Genomic DNA, 22,921 nt, shown 5'->3' with positions numbered 1-22,921 from the left:
TCACATTTAATACCCTTCAGTTCACAAATCAGCAATAAATCATGAAATACAAGGAAATGCTACTTAGTCATAACCTTAACCACAAGTTTCGTTATAGTTCACGCTACATTTCAGTGCTAAACTTTCTTTTGATCACATGTACATACTGACTTTAGATTAGCCTTGTGAATATCCAATACAAATTAGAAAAGCAATAATTAGGCGGTGCTTAAGCTGACAACTAGCTATTGTCTAGATTGCAAAAGGAAGTGGTTTATCTCTTTGAACCCATCACTCTCATTTGTGGATGTAATTAGTCTCCTTCTCAGGTCACTTGAACATATAACGCATAAAGCATAAAGGTCAGGCTTTACTTCATGTACTTTAAACAGAGGAGTTACATTACTGCCCTCATGAATAAACTGGTCCTTATTGGTTTCTCACAGTAAACCTGGTTGAGTTTGAAAGGAATAACAGCTGTCTTTTAGTTCTCTCTGGTAGGAGGATTCTATGACGATTCCTTCTCCTTAGACAAGCACAATATTTGTATTTCCCAAACCTGGCCTGCTATGTGTGTAGGGAGAGTTCACAGAGAGGTTTCCATACCCTCCGTTTTCCAGCCTGCCTCCCAGCTTACTTCTTTCTAGGATCACCTGGCCGCTGCCAGCAGTCTAGGGGCTCACCAAGCCAATCCAGGGAAGGTAGGGGTTAACTTCGGCCTGTTACACTAAAGCAGCCGCTTCCGTGTGTGAAGACCCTGAGGGACTGGAGCGCTGCAGCGTTTGCGCTTTCCTTCCTCCACACGCCCCTAGAGGCTCGGGCTCCTCCCTTCCCGGCTTCCCTCACTCTAGCCTCTCCCTTTCCGGCCTCAACCCTTCAGCGCCGGATCAGCCCCCAAAGTCAGGACCGCCTACAAGCTCCAAGGCTTCTCCCCATCGCGGTCGAATCCCGCTTGGATCCCGTCTCCCTGAAAGACGCTGCTTCCACTCTTCTTCCTCACAGCGCCCCCTTCCCGCCTCCTCACATGAGCCTTCGCAGATCTGACATTCAACCTCCCACCGGCTCAGGGAAGCGGCGGCCATCGAGAGTTCAAGTCGGCCTCGGAAAGACTTCAGCTATGTAGTGAGTGGGGGGGGGGCAACTTCACACAGGGCTCGCAGTCACTATGTGGGCTTTCTTTGCCTGATGCTATAAAGCATCAAGTGTATGATGACTCCACTGAGGTGGGGGATTCTTATCTTCGTAATCCCCGCTATAACTCAGTCCCAGCCACGCTTACTTGTGAATTCTCCGTGGATCTTTTCTAACGAATCTCAAGGTGGTCACTCTCCTCCGGTACCTCTAGAATCTCGTGAGGAGACAGCTCTGCTGGGTCAGATCTATGGAGGAGTGGGGGTAACAGTCAGTGAAAAGGAAGCAGCCCCCAGAGGCTGTCAGACCCTCTACTGCGCGCCCTCCTCCTCGCTCCTCAGCCTGGACTCCAGCTCGCCCTTGACCTCCAGACCACGTTCCTCAGCTCACTCTTCGCACAAAATGGCCGCACAACATTCCAGTATTTATAGCCCACGACCAGTGGGTCTAGAGTGGACCAGAAAGTTCTGGAACCCCTCTGTTTACCCAATGGCCCAAGCCCTGAGGTAACACTTGGCAGTTGGCGGACACCATTTTGTGACTCTGTTTTTCACCATTTTATGGGGGCAGTTTGACTTAGGAAAGTTAGAGGGGCGGAGAAGCCCCCATCCCCAGGACAATGTCAAAAATCCCCAGTGGACATAAAAATAAAAAGAATGAGGGGCAAAAAGGGGACACAAATAAATAAATAACAGGAGGGACCACCCAAAGGGCTTTCAGGTCTAACACGCGTCCCCCCCAGCTGAAAGTGGGGAGAGCCTACCAACCCCTTGGGAGTCCTCATCACTAAGGCGGAAATACCTAGAGAGACCGTCTGCATTGGTGTGGTCCACTCCAGGCCGATGTTCCACCCGGAAGTCCATTCCCTGTAGGGAGATGGACCATCTCAACAGCTTGGGATTTTCCCCCTTCATTTGCATCAGCCAATGAAGGGGTCGATGGTCGGTCTGAACCAGGAAGTGCGAGCCAAACAGGTATGGCCGCAACTTCTTCAGAGCCCATACCACTGCAAAAGCCTCCCGCTCAATTGCACTCCACTTCTGTTCCTGGGAAAGCAGTCTCCTAGACAGAAAGACAACAGGTTGATCCAGACCCTCTTCATTGAGTTGCGATAACACTGCCCCAATGCCATGCTCTGATGCGTCTGTCTGGACAATGAACTCCTTGGAAAAATCTGGGGCCCTCAGGACCGGTGCTGCACACATTGCTTGTTTCAGCTTCTCAAAGGCTTGCTGACAAGCCTCCGTCCAGACTACCCGTCGAGGTTGTTTCTTGGATGTGAGCTCAGTGAGGGGTGCCACAATAGTGCCATACCCCTTCACGAAGCGACGGTAGTAACCTGTGAGGCCCAGGAAAGCCCGGACCTCAGTTTGGGTCTTGGGAGGCTCCCAGGCCATGATTGCCTCAATCTTTGCCTGAAGGGGCTGCACCGCTCCCCTGCCCACCAAGTGGCCCAGGTACACAACCGACCCCTGCCTAATCTGACATTTACTGGCTTTAATTTGTCAAGCCAGCCTGTTTCAGGGCCTGGAGAACAGCTTGTAAGTGACACAAATGGTCCTTCCAACTGCTGCTGAAGACGGCAATGTCATCCAGATAAGCAGCGGAGAAAGCCTCCATTCCGGAAAGGACCTGGTTCACCAGCTGCTGAAAAGTGGCAGGGGCGTTCTTGAGCCCGAAGGGCTATCACACAGAACTGGTAGTGGCCCTCAGGTGTGGAGAAGGCTGACCTTTCCTTTGCTCCATCTGTAATAGAGATCTGCCAGTACCCTGAAGTAAGGTCAAAGGTACTTAGGTATTGGGCAGCTCCCAGCCGGTCAATAAGTTAATCCGCCCTAGGGATCGGATGTGCATCAGTCTTAGTCACTGAGTTCAGTCCCCGGTAATCTACACAGAACCTCAGTTCTGGAGTGGTGCCCGGTGGGGCAGCTTTTGGTACCAGAACCACCGGACTGGACCAGGGGCTACTAAAAGGTTCAATAACTCCTAGCTCCAGCATCTTGGTAAATTCACTGTGGATGCTGGCCTTCACCTTGTCTGACAGCCGGTAGGTCTTAGACTTCACTGGTGGGCTTTCTCCTGTGTCCACATCATGGGTACACAGGTGGGTCCTTCCCGGAACAAGGGAGAACAGCGAGGAGTACTGCTCCAAGACCTCGAGGCAGTCCTCTCGCTGCTCAGGATTTAGGGAAGGGGAGAGAATCACTCCCTCCACCGACCCATCCTTTTCCTGAGACGAAAAAAAATCAGGGAGAGGCTCGCTTTCCGCTTCCTCTGCTCCATCAGTCACCATCATCAAGATGACCTCGGGCCTCTCATGGTGGGGTTTGAGGCGATTGGCATGCAGCACCCGTAGGGGCTGTCGAGGGGTCTTAAGATCCACCAGGTAGGTGGCCTTACCCTTCTCCTCCATCACCTCAAAGGGGCCTGTCCAGCGATCTTGGAGGGCACTTAGTTCTCCAGGTTCCATCACCCACGCTTTCTGGCCAGGCTCCAACTCCACAGGGTGAGCGTTGTGGTCATACCACTCTTTCATTACTGCTTGGCTGGCTTCCAAGTTGTCAGAAGCTTGCTTCCACAACTTAGCCATTTGGCTCCGGAAAGCCAGCATGTAGCTCACCACATCCTGGGGAAGCTTCCTGGGAGACTTTTCCCATCCATCTTTCACCAGCCTGAGAGGTCCACGCACAGGGTGCCCATACAGAAGCTCGAAGGGGCTGAAGCCCACTCCCTTCTGTGGCACTTCCCTGTAAGAAAATAACAAACAGGGGAGGAGGACGTCCCATTTCCTCCGCAGGCTCTCAGGCAGACTTCTTATCATGCCTTTCAAGGTCTTGTTGAACCTTTCTACTAGACCATTGGTCTGTGGGTGATAAGGAGTGGTGAACCGGTAGGTAACTCCACACTCCTTCCACATAGCCCGCATATACGCTGACATGAAGTTGGTCCCCCTGTCGGACACAACCTCCTTGGGGAAACCCACTCGGGTAAAGATCCCCATCAGGGCCCTAGCCACTACAGGTGCAGTGACTGTCCTCAGAGGAATTGCCTCTGGGTACCGCGTGGCGTGATCCACCAGAACCAGGATAAACCTGTGACCAGCTGTAGTTGGTGGATCCAATGGCCCCACAATGTCGATGCCCACCCTTTCAAAGGGGGTGCTAACGACTGGAAGTGGTTCCAGGGGAGCTTTCAGCTTCACCTATGTCTTCCCACTGGCTTGACAGGATACACATGTCCGACAGTAGGTGTCGGATGCCAATTTCATCTGAGGCCAGTAAAAGTGGGGGACAAGCAGGGCAAAGGTCTTGTCCTGTCCTAAGTGTCCTGTCAAGGGAATTTCATGAGCCAGTTCCAAAAGAAAGGCTCGGTAGCGTTGTGGGACTACCAAGGCCCGTGATGAACCGGGCAAAGGTACCATTGGTTCACTGTAGAGGAGTCCGTCCTCCCAGTAAATATGGAAGTTCCCAGCAGCGTTCCCTGCTGCCTGGACTTCGGCCTGTCGCCTCAGTCCCTCAAGGGTAGGGCACTCCTTCTGGCCCTTACAAAACTCCTCCCTGGTAGGCCTTCCTTCCACATGCCACTTAGCAGGGATAGGTAAGTCCTCCAGGGAAACTACTTCTCCCCCCCATGGACTCCTGGTCCACCACCGCAGGTGGCCGATCTGTCGCATGGGGCGTGGAAGCCGAAGCAGGCTTCTCCTGTCCTCGGTTCTTTCCCTTTTTGGCAGCGGGCTGGGCCATTGTTCCAGGCTCCAGCCCATGCGAACTCCCCCTCCGGGTAGTCGCGGACCTTGTGCTAGCACAGGCCCAGTCAGGTGTACCCAGCATCTCCGAATGAGTGCGGTATTCCACCTCCTTCCAAGCATTGTGCTCCATGTCATTTCCCAACAGACAATCGACTGGCACGGCAGGGCTTACGGCAACTCGAAGTGAACCTGCAACCCCTTCCCATTCAAAGGGAACCTCGGCCACAGGGTAGTGGCCCAATCTGCCGTCAGCCATCGCGGCGGGGTGGAGTAGATGTGGAATCACCTGCTCTGGTGACACAGTTGACACCTTACCATAGTCATACTGGCTCCTGTGTCTCTCAGAGCCTCCCCTCTTTGGCCATTGATGGTGACCCACTGCCCGTACTTTACAGTATTTGAGGGCACCTGGATCTTAGGAACCATCTCCCGATCTCCCAGGGACACTAAGGTGACACCCGCCCACTCACCCCCCTTATCTAAGGGCAACTCCTCCCCGAGCACTACACTAGCTACTCCCGGGGCCTTCCCTCCGGTGGGAGGGGGTGGTCTCTTTGGGCATTTGACATCTCCCTTATAATGTCCAACACCACCACACTCAAAGCAGTGAACAACCCTTGGCTGCTGACTTTGGCCAGGATGAGGGTTTCTGGGTGGGTTAGCCTTAGGGGTGAATCCTGTTCCCTTTCCCTGGAAACTGTTTTGGGGGCCTTTTGAGAACTCCCTCTTTTTATCTCCCCCCTCTTTCTTCTGGGGGGCACCCTGTCCGGACCTTTGGGAATCCCCTCCAGTCCCCTTTGAGGACACCCGGGTACTTGCCCAGATGTCCGCCTCCTCAGCAAGCTTCCTGGGGTTGGTCAGCTTGCTGTCCACCAGGTGTTGACGCAGCTCGGGAAAACATTTCTCAAGTAGGTGCTCCTTGAGAATAAGGTCGTACAACCCCTCATAGTCCCTCACCTTGCTGCCTTGTACCCAACCCTCTAATGCCTTCTTTGCGTAGTCCAAGAAATCCACCCAATTCTGTGTGCCTAATTTGTGACTACCCCTGAACTTCTGCCGATACTTCTCTGGGGTCAGTCCAAACTTTTTATTAGCGCCACTTTCATGGGGGGGTAGTGGGTCCGCTCTCCCTGCTCTAGGGCCAAGAGTGTATCCCTCCCTGTAGGAGGCATGTACTTATACAAGCCACCCCCCCAGTGTTTCTCAGGTATCCCATGGGCTCTTAAGGAGACCTCATAGGCAGCCAGCCACTTGGCGATGTCATCCCCTGTACTGTAGCTGGCAACTACGTCCTCAGGTAGATAGGGTCTGGGTTCCCTGGTTACATCCTTAGATTCGCTGCCACCGTTTGGACAATTGGAAGCCCCTACTTGCAGGGCCTTGAGATCTAACTCTCTGAGTTTCAACTCGTGAGCCATCCTCTGCTCCTCTTTCTCCTTTTCCAACCTGGCTAACTCCCATTTTAGTTGTCTTTTTACCCTCCTGTCCGCTAGTTCGGCTTCAGTCAAGCTTCTCGCTGAGACACTGCTGCCCTCCCTTGAAGATGTCCTAGGACTCGGTAGTAGGTTCCCCACTTCAGGTTGGAACAATCCATCGACCCCGATGACTGTGTCCCTGTCTGTTTCCTCTTCCTCCTCTTTCCCCTCTGGGTGCGCTGCCACCCATGCCCTCAAGCTGGTCTGAAGTTCCCCCTTCTTAGCACCACGCTTAAAGAACACTCCCATATTCTGACAAAATTCTCGGAGTTGAGCCACAGTATAGGTTTCTAACTCCTCCAATGCGAATTCCATTTTTGCCAAGAGAGTTTCGGGACAGCCACTTGGAAGGAATTATTTCAGAGGGTAACTAGAAGCTTCCTCCACCCACCATCAGGAGTAAATTTGGAAAACAAATATATAATTAGGGAGTCCGCTAGGAGAAAACTCCAGGTGTAGGTCTATGGAGTACACTAGGTTACTATAGAGTGGACGCAAGCACAGTTCTCATCCCACCGCTGGACACCAATTATGTGGGACCTGGGGTTTTCCAGATCACCTAGGATAGCCTGGCACAGAGTAGGAAGGTCTAACTTAGAGGCATCACTGTTAAGCTTGCGTCACACCCGTACCATAACTCAGCGTCCATCCACTCAAAAATGACACTACACCGTAATTTTATAAAAGTAGAAAAGTTTATCTTTTCCTCTTCGAGTGTGCTTTCAACTACGTTTGTCTTAGTAATACTTCAATTCACATTTAATACCCTTCAGTTCACAAATCAGCAATAAATCATGAAATACAAGGAAATGCTACTTAGTCATAACCTTAACCACAAGTTTCGTTATAGTTCACGCTACATTTCAGTGCTAAACTTTCTTTTGATCACATGTACATACTGACTTTAGATTAGCCTTGTGAATATCCAATACAACCTAGAAAAGCAATAATTAGGCGGTGCTTAAGCTGACAACTAGCTATTGTCTAGATTGCAAAAGGAAGTGGTTTATCTCTTTGAACCCATCACTCGCATTTGTGGATGTAATTAGTCTCCTTCTCAGGTCACTTGAACATATAACGCATAAAGCATAAAGGTCAGGCTTTACTTCATGTACTTTAAACAGAGGAGTTACATTACTGCCCTCATGAATAAACTGATCCTTATTGGTTTCTCACAGTAAACCTGGTTGAGTTTGAAAGGAATAACAGCTGTCTTTTAGTTCTCTCTGGTAGGAGGATTCTATGACGATTCCTTCTCCTTAGACAAGCACAATATTTGTATTTCCCAAACCTGGCCTGCTATGTGTGTAGGGGGAGTTCACAGAGAGGTTTCCATACCCTCCGTTTTCCAGCCTGCCTCCCAGCTTACTTCTTTCTAGGATCACCTGGCCGCTGCCAGCAGTCTAGAGGCTCACCAAGCCAATCCAGGGAAGGTAGGGGTTAACTTCGGCCTGTTACACTAAAGCAGCCGATTCCGTGTGTGAAGACTCTGAGGGACTGGAGCGCTGCAGCGTTTACGCTTTCCTTCCTCCACACGCCCCTCAGACGCTCGGGCTCCTCCCTTCCCGGCTTCCCTCACTCTTGCCTCTCCCTTTCCGGCCTCAACCCTTCAGCGCCGGATCAGCCCCCAAAGTCGGGACCGCCTACAAGCTCCAAGGCTTCTCCCCGTCACGGTCGAATCCCGCTTGGATCCCGTCTCCCTGAAAGACGCTGCTTCCACTCTTCTTCCTCACAGCGCCCCCTTCCCGCCTCCTCACATGAGCCTTCGCAGATCTGACGTTCAACCTCCCACCGGCTCAGGGAAGCGGCGGCCACCGAGAGTTCAAGTCGGCCTCAGAAAGACTTCAGCTATGTAGTGAGTGGGGGGGGGGGCAACTTCACACAGGGCTCGCAGTCACTATGTGGGCTTTCTTTGCCTGACGCTATAAAGCATCAAGTGTATGATGACTCCACGGAGGTGGGGGATTCTTATCTTCGTAATCCCCGCTATGACTCAGTCTCAGCCACGCTTACTTGTGAATTCTCCGTGGATCTTTTCTAACGAATCTCACTAGGGGTAAGGTGGTCACTCTCCTCCGGTACCTCTAGAATCTCGTGAGGAGACAGCTCTGCTGGGTCAGATCTATGGACGAGTGGGGGTAACAGTCAGTGAAAAGGAAGCAGCCCCCAGAGGCTGTCAGACCCTCTACTGCGCGCCCTCCTCCTCGCTCCTCAGCCTGGACTCCAGCTCGCCCTTGACCTCCAGACCACGTTCCTCAGCTCACTCTTCGCACAAAATGGCCGCACAACATTCCAGTATTTATAGCCCAGGACCAGTGGGTCTAGAGTGGACCAGAAAGTTCTGGAACCCCTCTGTTTACCCAATGGCCCAAGCCCTGAGGTAGCACTTGGCAGTTGGCGGACACCATTTTGTGACTCTGTTTTTCACCATTTTATGGGGGCAGTTTGACTTAGGTAAGTTAGAGGGGCGGAGAAGCACCCATCCCCAGGACAATGTCAAACATCCCCAGTGGACATAAAAATAAAAAGAATGAGGGGCAAAAAGGGGACAAAAATAAATAAATAACAGGAGGGACCACCCACAGGGCTTTCAGGTCTAACATGAACGTTTTAATTTTCACTCACCGGAGGTGCAAGGAATCATGGCCTTTTACATGAAGTATGGTTCTTGCATTCCAATGTTTAAGGGATGACACCGAGGTTTATCTTACCGGGGAGGATTTTGATTCCACCGTAGGACATTCCTTGGTATGCAAAAACATACAGTTGTATGGAGCGTGTAAGCTTTCAGCTCCGAAACTTGCTTGTGTTTTAAAAGGTAAACCAGTGCCCGCCATAATCCTCACGTTCACACTGCTTACTAACAGTAGCTTTCTTATTTTAAATACCCAGGAATGCTGTGGCTTGGCTGCTGGCATACCTTACATTACATTGTAACGGTTTCCCAGCACGTAATTTGTTGCAATAATGTGCTTTTTTTCCCCCCCGCGTGGGCCGCTGGATAATTCAGTTTGGCCTTTAAATACCAACTTTGAAAGCAGATTTCAACACTCTGAGCAGATTAAAGGTGCTTTTAGTGCAACAAGAAGTTGCGTTGACTTCTGCAAAAGAAACCTTCACCCTCCAGATGGCAAGTGCAGCCACTGAAATTCAAACAATTTTAAATACTAACCTCCCACTACATTTTGGGGAGTTGATTCATCGCATAATCAATGAGTTGAATACTCACGGCCTGGCACATTTTTAAACATGTGTGTTCCGGCCTTGTGTCTTCTTTTCAGACTATATTTGATGTAATACTTGCATTCATTCATTCTATCTTTTCCAGCATCTTTTGCGGTATTCCGTTAATATTGGCATTGGCAGTGGGAATCCAGCTTCTGCTGTGCCTGCTACGCAATGGCTGCTCCTCTTGTGGTGCTGCGCAGGCCAGGCCGGCTGCAACTGCTTCGTGACCGGATGCATGAATGCTCTTGCGACACTCAGTGTGTCTTATGGATTATTCTTCTGTTTTGCATATTTAACTTGCGTGCAACCCGTGTTTTTATGCTTCCGTTGTGAGTGTATGTGGGCATTGGAATTATGCCTCACCAACATGTCACGTCAAGTCCCGGATTTCGATCGGCTGATGGGCCCCTTAGTTGCTCATGAGCAGGAGTGTACTGAGATTGGCTTAATGGCGCGTGCTGCTGCACTTGGAATTTTGGCACAATGTGATATCTGTGAGGCTTCACAGAATATCCTACTTCGGAGCTACATTGAATATCACGCAAGTTATCCTGCAATGCTAACGGAGGCACCCGACTATGAAGAAAACTTGTGTTCCTTCACCTTGATGAATTGGATGGCATCTCACTTTTCCAACAACCAAAATGATGTCCTTCTGGTGGGTATTGCATTCTTTTGCATTTACGCCTTGATGGATAAATCAGGTACATTGCCAGTAGGCATCAGCTGGGTTTCCGGATGGCTTGTTTTCAAAAAATGTTTACTCTCACTTCCTCCTCTCTTTCTTGTCTTTCGACTTCTTCCGTGACTTGGTTTTTTTACACAGACGTTCGTCTTTGCTTTTTCCAATTTCATTGACACGCCTATTGATATCTGCTCATGCTTTTTGAACTTTGTTTTCCTTTTTGAGTCAACGTACAATGGACTTCTCAGGGGGAGGGTGTAGTAAGGCTTATTGGTCCATTGTCAATATTTGCTAAGTTAGCATGAGCTTCGCTGCCATGAGGCTGCTTTTGTGCACAACACTGCATGCATATATTTCACAAGACATGAGGCTGCTTTTGTGCACAACACTGCATGCATATATTTCACAATACTCTGTCTGTGCCCCTTTCACCTGAGAACTGTCTACCTTGCAAGTTATTTGCTGTGCTGTGAAGTTTAGTCTGCACACAAGGTTAAACAACAATGCCCCTTGTTATTCTATTCTGATCAGTCCCTCACAGCCAGACATAACATGCTACACACAGCTGCACTCCTGGAAATCATGTACTTCATTATTGCAACCACAACCTGTTTTTACACACTTAGAGAGAGACACATTTCCGGCAAGTAGAGCCATGCTTGTCCTGCGATGTGAACATTGCATCTAGGTCTTGAGGTATAGGGTCTGCTGCTGAAAAAGCCCAGAGATCTTCCTTTTTATAATAAACTATCTCTTGTCACGGGGAGGGTGGTTAGGTCGTTCAGTCCTTTTCCACAGTTTTTTATAACATGCTATCCCCGTTCGTATGCTATGGTATTGTAACAATGCTTACTATATTGTGTTTATGCATTTGCTGCTAGTATTGGCTTGTGTACTGCACCATAGAGTGTGTTAGTTGAAATAGACATTTTAAACTAATCCACGTCTCTGATTACTTGCAATGTGGACATTTATGTGTGAGTGAGCAAAAGAGTGTCTGGCTCCCGTGATTCCCAAGATAGAGTGACGTGTTCTGGGTCGGGTACAGATGTGGTAGTTTGGTACACCACCTATTCACTGAGGTCCTGTTTTCCTGTGCATATTTCTGTATATGTGCAGAATCCCCGCAACAGTGTCACCTGCCACTTACAACTTCACATTCAAAAACGCAATTTAACGCGAGTTCCACTTCACAGTCAGCTATATATTGTAGGGATGGATGTTCAAGCTTGCAACATACTCACTCAACAATGTCTCATCTCCATCCCACAGGATAAACAAATCATATATAAAGTGCACCTACATTACAATCTTATTTTTGTGGTGTGCATTAGAGTGCCACCTCTTTCTCCAGCCCATAGATATGTTGGCATACATGGGGGAAAATGCTGCCACCCATCCCCGTGCCTTGCTTTGGAGATATATCTTCCTATCAAAGAGAAATATGTTGTGCATGAGAGAAAAAGATACCATCATGAGGAGCATTGTTGTGTTTTGAGCAAATACCAGGGGTCTTGATCTCAAAAGTAACAGCAAGCCTCAATGCATAATCATGGGCAATGGATATATCTAATGTTCAAACGTCCATTGTTACCATTATGTAACTACTATGTCAAGGGATGTTGTTAATCTTGCATAAAAAATAATTTGTATCCTGTATATAAGATGCAAGAGTCATGACATAGTAACATAGAAATAGATCTAAAAATCCTGGAGCTGTTCTATAATAAAGAACCCATCATGCTGACAATCTCCCTGGAGGATTTTGAAGATTTTTGTGCACCTTAGAGAGACAGTAATTAACCGGCGTCTTGGGATGATCAGACTTTAAATATAGATATTTTCAATTGACAACAGCCCCAGCTCAGCCCATTCATTGAGCATGGCATGATATTTCATTTGGGGATCAAAATGAGGTTACTCTTTAGGTGCAGTTTGTGTTCTCTAACTTTCAGCATATATTGCATAATAGAAAGCCAGTAATATGGACCTATGGTTCCATGGAGGGTTTCTGGTTATGTTTATAAATATAACATAAACCCCAAGACTGCTACTAAGAGACCATATTGCAATATTACACGTGGAACTCATTATTCATTTGATATATTATTTGAACGTCAATCATTAATTATTCATTGTTTAACTGAGACTCTAGATACCTCTGTAAACGTCTTGAGAATATTTTTGTTGGGGACAATGTGCTAATATTTAGAATGTGTGCTATGCCACAGTGCATTAATTTAAACCTAATTTTAAAGGTAAGTCACATTGTTTTCTTTTATAGTACACTGTTACTATAAAGTAGGTTAAACAAGGCATATATGAAGAGAATATTTAGTAAATTGCGGGACAGTGTACCTTTTTACTGGCAAAGTTTTTTTTCACACACTCTGAAAGGTTCATTGGTGGATGGTTGCATTAAAGATGGGGCTACAAACGTGAGCATGTCAGGTGTGCTGAGTAGCACTGTCACAGTAAAATCTTTTTTTATACAGCACTGAAAGAAAAATAAAATACTGTGTTTAGCTTTTATTGTTTAGGGAAGCTAAATAGTCTGCAGATTAATTCAGCACTGTGAATTGTGGGATATAATTCATAGCTACACTACTTCTGTGAAATACAAGCTTTGAAATCACTGGCAAGCGTTCAATAGAAAGTCTTAATTATGAAATATATATATATATATATATATATATATATATATATATATATATATATATATATATATATATATATAAATATATATACACACACTCGCACACACATATACACACACACACACCATAGGTTTCAGGGACGTTATAGTTAGAAATTAGCATTTTAAAAAACGTTGAAATTCACTGAAAAAAACATAGGTTTCAAGGCAGTGATAGGTAAAAATTTGTATTTAAAAAACCTTAGAAATTCACTGAAAAATCCATAGGTTTCAGGGACGTTCTAGTTAGAAATTATCATTTAAAAAAACAAATTCACTGAAAAAACATAGGTTTCAGGGACATTATACTTAGAAATTAGCATTTAAAAACCCATAGAAAGTCACTTAAAAAACACACAGGTTTCAGGGATGTTATAGTTAGCTGGATATTTCACTCATACAAAACCAGGGAAATTCAGCCGTTAAAGTTAGTTGAGCTAACTATAACTTGCGCCCCTGCAATGCACTGGTGATGACGTCACATATTACATCACTCATGACATGGTCAGTAAGATCTCTGATAGCATCACTGATGACAACATCCAGTGAATAAGTGTTTCTGAAAAGTTTAAGAAAGTTATCTATATATACATCCAGGTGTAGTCGAAGAATGAGTGGGTGTATGAATGTCAGTATGGATAATTTTGTGGGTGCATGTCTGAATGTATAAGTGAATGATTAAATTTGTCTTATTGAATGCATGGGTGAATGACTAATCTATGTGAATGTCTGTATCAGTCTGTCAGTTGGTGTGTAAGTGGCTGCATGGGGTGGTGACTAGCTACATGATTGTCTATATGGGTTATTGATTGGTTGTCCTAGTACCTGTATGGATGCTTGAGTGTCTGTGTGGGTGGTGTAACTCCCTGTATGGATGTGTGAGTGGGTGATTTAGTGGGTGTATGGGTTCATGAGTGCATCTGCGGGGGGCTGTATGGGTGAATGAGTGTATGTATGGCTGTGTCGGTGAGTGAATGGATGTCTCAGTGGTTTATGTGTGAGTAACTACATATGTGAAAGGCAGTATATGTGAGTGTTGGAGTATATATATAACTATATGTGAGAGTGAGTGATTGTGAGAGTGGCTGTATGCATGAGTGTGTGCTTGTGTCAGTGACTGTATAAGAGAGTAAGTATGTGTTAGTATCTGTATGAATAAGTTAGGTAGTATGTGTATAATTGTATAGGTAAGTAGATGGGAGTGTAATTGATTCTTTGCATGACTGACTAGGTGTGTGAGTTACTCTATGGGTCAATGGTTGTGTGTGAGTGCCTGTTTGGGTTTATGACTGCATATGATAGTGGCTGTATTGATGAGTGACTGCTTGTATGAGTGACTGTATGGGTGTCACAACGGAGACTGGTTGACTAACCTTAAATAGCCGGGTACAGCAGGAGTGATGTTGTAGCTAGTTAACCCCTTCCCTAAGTGCGGTACCAACTGCGAGTGGTGAATAATCACTCCACAGATAGGACCTCAGCAGGGGAAGGGGAAAAAAGGGATAAACGAAACAAAAACACTTGTGGCGACCAGAACACTCTTCCGCATGGGTTGAAGGAGTTGTATGCCTCACTCCTACGGCTGCATCAGTGTTCCCTGTATGAGAAACACGACAGGCATAAGTTTTTTCCCCCTTTGTCCCCCTGTATGCAATATATTATATGTATGGAAGAGGTGATAAACTCACATAATATCTGCCACAATCATCCTCAGAATATGAAAGGCACAAAAGGTAAAAATAAAGTAAGAAAAATAAAAGAGTACTTTGCTTCCAATTTTTCAAGGTCAGCAATTGTTTCAGCATGAAACTGTTTCAATCAAAAGCATAGAAAGTCAATGAAGGCATCTACTTATCTGGAAAATCTTGAGAGGGTCCTGTAACACAGGGGTTAACAGTATCACCCAGCTAATTTCCAGGATACCCTATAGTAATCCGAGCCTCACAACGGCTCCTCTAAGCGTTATTCAAATACCCAAAATAATACGAGGTTTGGTTGCTTGGAACACCCTTTCCTGTTGGTGAAAGCAACCGAAGAAGCAAAGTAAAAATGCCCATGAATCCGCTCGTTTCCTCATGAGCGTGTAAGCAAAGGCTCCCAGTAGCTGCTCAGCAGAAATTGGGGCGAAAAGAATATCCGCACTCTTACTCGTTAATGCGCTCCAGCGCGACTCAAGCAAGAACCCTTAGAAGTTGCCAGGCGCTGCTGGCGGGTCAGAGGTCGCGGTCGCGCTCCAGCGCGATGGCGTAATCACTGAAGGAATGTTCTCAGAATTACCCGTAGCTACAGCGCTCAGCCAGCGAGAGCACAAGAAGTGAAACTGCAACGATGAAGGAATTCCTCCGCAGAACGTCGAAGGAAATGCTTTCAGGAAACCGCGACAGCGTATACTGCACAGGATCGGTCTTCACCTTGGAACTCAGGTGACAAGCACCGAATGAGAGAAAAGGAGGAGCATAAATAGGAAGTTGCAGAAAAGATCGTAAACAGTGAAGACAGAACCAGTCTTCAGGTTTTCTGGGACATGTAGTTCTAAGCCACCTTTCTGCATTCATTCAACCTGGCTTAAACGTGACAATGGGTGAGTAAGTAGATGTATGTGTAGATCCAGGAATTAGTAAGCGGGCATGTACTAACTGCTATTGGTGTGTCTATGGTTTCAAGAATGGCATTCTGTATTTTAGAATGGGTATATCAAAGGTTATATTAGTGTGTGAGGAGGTGCATCAGATGATCAAATGGATGATGTAATCAGTGATTTCATCAGTGATGTCATTAGTGATATTATCAGTGATGTCACTGACCATGTCATGAGTGATGTAATAAGTGATGTCATCAGCAGTGCATTGCAGGAGCGCAAATTATAGTTAGCTCAACAAACTATAATGGCCGAATTTCTCTGGTTTTGTATGAATGAAATGTCCAACTAACTGTAACGTCCCTGAAACCTGTGGTTTTTCAGTGAATTTCTGTTTTTTTAAATGGTAATTTCTAACTATAATGTCCCTGAAACCTATAGTTTTTTCAGTGAATTTCTATGTTTTTTTTAAATGATAATTTCTAACTATAACGTCACTGAAACCTATGTTTTTTTCAGTGAATTTCTAAGGTTTCTAAGGAGGCGGCTCTCAGTGTGGCCCCCTAGTGTGAATACGAAGAATGTGTGCCTCTCAGCGCAGCCCCCTAGTGTGAACGCGCTGGGTGCATAGCTCTCAGCGTGGCACTCGAGTACTTCTCAGGTCTTTAAAACACCAAGGGGCATATTCTCAAGGACACATAGCCAAATTAACAGCACTTTATCGCAGCCATAATGGTGATAAATTTAACGCTCTTATATCAAAAGGGGGGAGTAGGAAAAGTCTATGACCCTTTTCATTTCCTTATTGTGAATACCAAAAAACCAATGGGGGGAAAAAGGATCACTTGTCCTGAGTAACCAGGGTTTTATATTCGAATTGTGTCCTGCTCCGATAAAAAAAACCTCGATCACGTACCAAGGCTCGACTGGCGGTGTATCTTGATTCTCCGCCTTTGCTTTAGAGACGTGACAGCATCATCATAGGGTTTAGTTATATGCTTCCTCCACCCGGAGGTTACCACTGGTTAGTGCAGTCGTGATTATTTATTTATTTTTGGCATTTATACAGCGCGCTATTACCCGGAGGTGTCCTGGCCCTAGATGAATACTCCTGAAGAACCGGCAAGAATCTATTGATTAAACAACCACGTTTTAATGCTTCTTCTGAAAGTCATCAAATCTGTCATATTCCTCAAAGCAAGGGGCAGGGCATTCCAGGCCTTCGCTGCCTCCAACACAAAGCTCCTACATCCCCACCGGGCCTTCTTTACCCGAGGAACTTTAACCAGCCGCAGCCCTGAAGATCTTAAATGCCTAGGGGGAGTATACCATTAAAAGTACTCCCTCAAGCAGGCAGGCCCTAGGCCTTGCAAGGCCTTAAAGACCAGACATAGGGCCTTAAAAGAAATCCGCTTCCGCACTGGCAACCAGTGTAGTTTTATGATTTGAGAAGAGATGGAAGCGAACTTTGGTACGCCGGTCAGAAGTCTCGCTGCTGCATTTTGCAACAACTGCATTTTGTTGAGCAGCCCCTGTTGGGCATTCAAAAGCAGACTGTTGCAATAATCTAGGCAGGACAGCGCTAATGCAGTAATAACCATTTTTTTACTACTTTCTGGAAGAAACAGGAGGATCTTTCGAATCGTTTTAAGTATAAAATATACTGATGATGATACGGCGTTGACCTGGGGCTTAAAGGTAAGTTGATCGTCAATTAAGACACCCAGGTTCTTAACCTTGGCAACCGGAAGGGGCGGCAAACCCATCTCCTCAGGCCACCAGCTAGGGCTCCAGAAGTCCTTCCTTGCGCCAAATATAATGACCTCCGTTTTTGCTGTATTTAATTTGAGGCAGTTATCAGCCATCCATCTACCTACAGCCAACATACATTCCTGAAATTGCAGAGCTATTCCATCTTCCTTGCCCGGTAACACCGACACCACAATTTGTGTGTGTCGTCTGCATAAGATGTTAAATCAAATCAAATCCAAACGACCTGACAATGGGAGCCAGTGAGGTAACATATATATTGAACAGGGTGGGGCTTAGGGAAGAGCCCTGCGGAACACCGCAGGGCAACACAAAAGGTTTTGGTGCGTAATCACCCATTGCCACACACTGCTCTCTATTGGATAAGAAAGCCTTCAAGATGTCCCATGCTTTCCTCTGTACCCCACATTTTTTCAACCGGTCCATGAGGATCCCATGTTGTACTGATCGAAGGCAGCAGATAAATCAAATAGGACCAATGCTGCTCTGCCTCCGAAATCTAAAACTTCTCTGATTTCCTCCGTTGCCTTAATCAGAGTGGATTCAGTGCTGTGGCCAGCTCTGAACCCCTGTTGGGAGGGATCAAGGGCCCGGGTGGCCCCAAGAAAAGCGCTGAGTTGGAGATTCATCATTCTGTCTATTAATTTGGCTGGTAATGGGAGCCTTGAAATAGGACAAAAGTTATTCGGTCCTTTATATCCAAATTAGCTTTTTTAAGCAGTGGAAGCACCAAAGCTTGTTTCCAACACAAAGGAAATTGCCCCGTCGCAAACATATTATTAAAAATTGTTGTTAATGCTGCGGCAATAGGTACGGATGCCATCATGGCTACCGTTGCTGGACACGGATCATAGGGTGAGACTGATTTTACCGCAAGAAGCAGTTTATTAGTCTCTTCCATGCTCACTGGTGTAAACTGCTCTAACTTGGGTCCCTGGAACTCTCCCACTCCAGCCTTCTGGTTCATGCTAGGTGGGTCGCTCCTGACTGCGACCGAGAAGACCTTAAAAATGGTATTTACCTTGCTCAGGAAGAACTTGGTGAGGGCCTCGCACAGCTGTAAACTCGGTTGAGGACCCAGTACTTTCGGGGATGCGAGGCAGGAAACTGTTCTAAATAGTTCCTTTGAAGAATTACTGGCCAAATTAATCTGGGTTGTAAAGTATTCTTGTTTTGCCAGAAAGATCATTTTCTTATATTCAAGGAGGCTCCGATTTAAATTCAATTTGTCTGATTCCTTGTAGCCTTTACGCCACTCCCTCTCCAACCTTTTAAAACCTATTTTAAGTCTTCTAAGGTCATCAGTGTACCAGGGGGCCGAGGGGGAAGATCTATGAGGGCAAACCCTACTTAACGGGACAAGCGTGTTGCAGGCTTGCTTTAACCATCTTGTATAGGCCAGAGTGGCTTCTTCCACTTCTGATGGGAGCTCCTCCCTGGAAGCCAGTAAAAGCATCTCCAAACTTGAACCTTCCAGCTTATTCCAGGCTCTACCCACCTTTACCCCAGTTCGGGCCTGTTCAACATAAGGGAGATTCTTAAGTGTTATTTCAAACCTCACTGCCGCATGATCTGACCAAGCAACTGGCCATGTCCCAGTAAACGCTAAAGCTGGAAGGTTAGAGAATATACCATCCAACAGATGTCCTGCGCTATTGTGTGGGTCCCAACACCAGTTGCTTTAGTTCAACGCCCGCCATCAGTTCTAACAAGGCCATAGTCTCGGGATCATTTACATTTTCCAGGTGAAAATTAAAATCTCCAATCAAGGTAAAGGCCTCCTCGCATAAACCCACCTCTAAAGCAGTTCCCACCGAGGTTAAAAAAGCATTTTTTGCCCCAGGAGGTCTGTACAACAGGCATCCTTTAAACGACTGGTGATTGGAGAGAGTGAAATTAAAAGAGAGGGCTTCGCATGTCTCTATCTGAATATGCTGGAATATAGCCTTTGGAGAATTATGATATATAACCGCCAGGCCGCCACCCAGTTTTCCTTGCCTATCCTGCCTATAACATAAATAGTCTACGGGGGTGGCCTTAATTATATCAGGGCCAGAGGCCGCATCCATCCATGTTTCCGTGATGAATGTGATTTTTATTTCTTTCTCAATTAGAAACTCAGCACAGTCAAGCCTATGTTTCACTAGGGACCTGGCATTTATGGATAAACATTTATAGGTTATTACCTCCTCCCTTTTAGGTCCCTGTTTCGCCCTCCCTATACCCTGTATAGGCGCCATATGGATTTTGGGAAACACTCTATTACAGAACGGGCAGGACTCAGTAATAGTGTCTGGCCAGCTCTCAGGGTAAAATCGAAAACAGTCCCCCTCCCCGACGGATTCCCTGAACCCTATCAGGGCATCCCGGTCATAAGCAATATTAGGGACCTTACCGGTCAAAAAACCTCCAGGGGTCCTGGCGCAAAGCGCATAACGTGCGCGGACGGGCGCAGACGGGCTTGCCTTTGACGCGCCTTCGGCCTTGATGATTAGAGAATAAAGAAGTGGGGTGTTTCTATAAAAAGGCTTGTATGACTAGTAGGAGTACAGTTTAATTGGTACTGGAGAGAAAGCCTGGTTAAAAGAATTGGCATGCGTAGGAAGCTGTATTTAGGGGGCTTTCGCACTAACTATTGTCCATAAAAAGTTCGACATGTTTCAGCCATTAGATGCCCTTAAGGGGTCAGGTCGGCTTTCTTCAGGATCTAATAACTATAGTGAATAAATCAGAAAAAGCAAAAAAACAACCTTGTTCTGTGGGTTGAATCTTGGAAACATTTTCGAACTGCGAAAGGCCTTTAAAGTACCTTTCGGTGTTTGTTTCGACACCTCTTCATGCGTGCTGCAAGCGTTTTCCCTGCTCCTGTGCAGGTCCAACACGACTTGTGCTGCCTCTGCTTCTCAGACCCTGGAACTTCATAACTTTAACGCACCATTTACAAGCTGGTGCAAACAGCCCATATCACCAGTTTACCAGCGAAAGCAGCCTAAAAAAAACATTGTCACGGATGACCCCGGCAAATATCGCTAATGCAGAGTAGGTGTTCCCATGCAAAAAGCAGCGAACACACCACTCCACAACTTTCTCAATGACCAGCAAGATTGGCGAAGAGAACAGAAAATAGGTAATAAGGTGTGTTAGCACCAGGAAGTTTACACCTGTTCTGACCTGGTGTAAAGTCGGACTACGACCTGCAGCATCAAAGGGAGCCCAGCCCACAGCCACACCTGAACGAAATCAGAAGCCATGGAGTCAATGATCATGTAGCTCGGACACCCAAGAGTACGCCGCCACCCCCGCCACCACCCCTTCGTCCGCCATCCACCGCGACCCCCCGACTAACAAATGTGACAGCAACCTTCCGAAATCTAGAACATAACACATAGGCTGATGTCCCACAATTATAACAATCAAGATGCATGTGAGGTTGGACAAATGAGAATCACAGTCATCTATGGATTTACATATAAAACATTTTATGTAAACAAAACAACAAAATAAAAGCAGGTACAGCCATGGCGTGTCATCCCTCGACAATCTATGAATCACAGCTTGCAAGACAAAAAGCAAGATAAGAATGTGCATCATGCGCCCATCAAAGGAGAGAGAGAAAGAGAGAGAGAGAGTGAGGAAGAGAGAGAGAAAGAGTGAGCGAGAGGGGAAGAGAGAGAGAAAGAGTGTGAAAAAGAGGAAGAGAGAGAGAGAAAGAGATAAAGAGTGATAGAGAAAGGAAGAGAGAGAGAAAGAGTGAGAGGGAGAAAGAGTGAGAGAGAGAGAGGAAGAGAGAGAGAAAGAGTATGAGAGAGAAAGAAAGAGATGGAGAGGAAGAGTGAGTGTCGACACTGCGGACAAAACCCTCACAGCTCACCTTTCTGCAACTGGTGTGTCTCCAACCACATGCCGGGACATACTGCAGCCCTCAAACTCACTCATTTGAAACATAGTATAGGATCAGTAATAGCAGAGTATATTCAACTGCACATGACTTCATCGCTGTCCCGCCCCTGCACACCCAGGCTGCTGCACCCTATCCACTCCCGCTGCCCAGAAGTGCCTGCCCGCTGCTGCACACCCAGGCTGCTGCACACCATCCACTCCACAGCCCAGAAGTGTCTGCCAGCCCTTGCGCACCCAGGCTGCTGCACACCATCCACTCCCACCATCCAGAGGTGACTACCCGCGGCTGCACAAAGAAGCCTCTCTGCTCACCTTCTGCCACCGGCCGGTGTCCACGAGGGTCCGCCACGTGCTGAAGCGAGCTCCAAGGCCAGGGCCTGCGTCCTTGGCAGCCAGAAGGTCTTGATATCGCAATGGCCGACAACATATCAATGCACCCGCCAAGGAGTCATCTTTGAGTGGCACACACCTGGTCCAGCCAAGCTCACAATTCAAATGGTGTATTGAGGCCTACGCATCATTGCAGGCTGCACACCCTCTCAACTCTGGTGGCACTAACTCAGTGGAACTCAAGTCATCGCCACGTGGTGGGAAACCCATGTCGGGCATAGTGCCTTGGCTGCCACCAACTCTGGGTACTTCAAGTCATGGGAGAGAATGGAAATGGCCTCCAGCACGTGCTCCCGGACCTTTTTATTGGCAGGGTCACATGTCCTGCGATGCCTGTGCTGCATGGGTTTGGTGTGGGTATATACCAGCTGTGAGGGAGTGGCTGTGGCAGGCTGACAACTAGACCTGTGATCAGCAGATCACTACAGGGAAGACCTGGGACATGCAGTGTTGTTGTTCCTTCCCTGTAAGCGTAAGCAGAGTGGGCTGGCTGAAACGCGAATCCTTCATGACTTCACCAAAATGGTGGTTTGAAACCACGCACCCACCGAGATAGGTACACGATGGGTACGCGACTCCACTTAAAAAAAAAAAAAAAATATATATATATATATATATATATATATATTAGTATTTAATAAAAAAAGAAGACATTATATACTTTTAATAACAAATACAAAACATTTAAAAAAACTATTTTTAGGATATTAAAGTTACAAAATATCACAAAAAAATTCAAAATTACTGAAAAAAACATAGGTTTAATAAACGTTATAATTAGAAATGAGCATTTAAAAAACCTTTGAAATTCACAAAAAAAACGTAGGTTTCAGGGATGTTGTAGTTTGAAATTAGCATTTAAAAAACCTTAGAAATTCACAAAAAAAAACATAGGTTTCAGGGACGTTATAGTTAGAAATTAGCATTTAAAAAACGTTTGAAATTTACTGAAAAAAACATAGGTTTCTGGGACGGTATAGTTAGTTGAACATTTCACTCATACAAAACCATGCGTTACCATTCAGCTAACTATAATTCTTTCATTTTGGTAAGACTGGGACCTGAAGGTGCCGTGGCTGACAAGCTGTCCCCTCCTGTCAGCCCTTCCAAAAAGTGGTTTTCCCCCGAAAACTGTCCGCATATTGGATTGAGCCTTACTGAAAGCGTTAAAAGTGGAGACATACTTCCCCAAGGATTTAACAAAATTGTCGCCAAACAAGAGACCTTTGGCATTGCACATATCTTCCTTTGCGGATAGGTCAGCGAGCTTGGGGTTCATTCTGAGAAGGACCACCTTCCTTTGTTCAGTAATTAGATTGGCGTTGGCATTGCCAATAAGACA

Source organism: Lissotriton helveticus, chromosome 3_1 (assembly GCF_964261635.1).
Source record: "Lissotriton helveticus chromosome 3_1, aLisHel1.1, whole genome shotgun sequence".
In the NCBI taxonomy this organism is placed as follows: domain Eukaryota; kingdom Metazoa; phylum Chordata; class Amphibia; order Caudata; family Salamandridae; genus Lissotriton; species Lissotriton helveticus.
The sequence above is the reverse complement of the archived record's forward strand: the minus strand, read 5'-3'. Positions refer to the sequence as shown.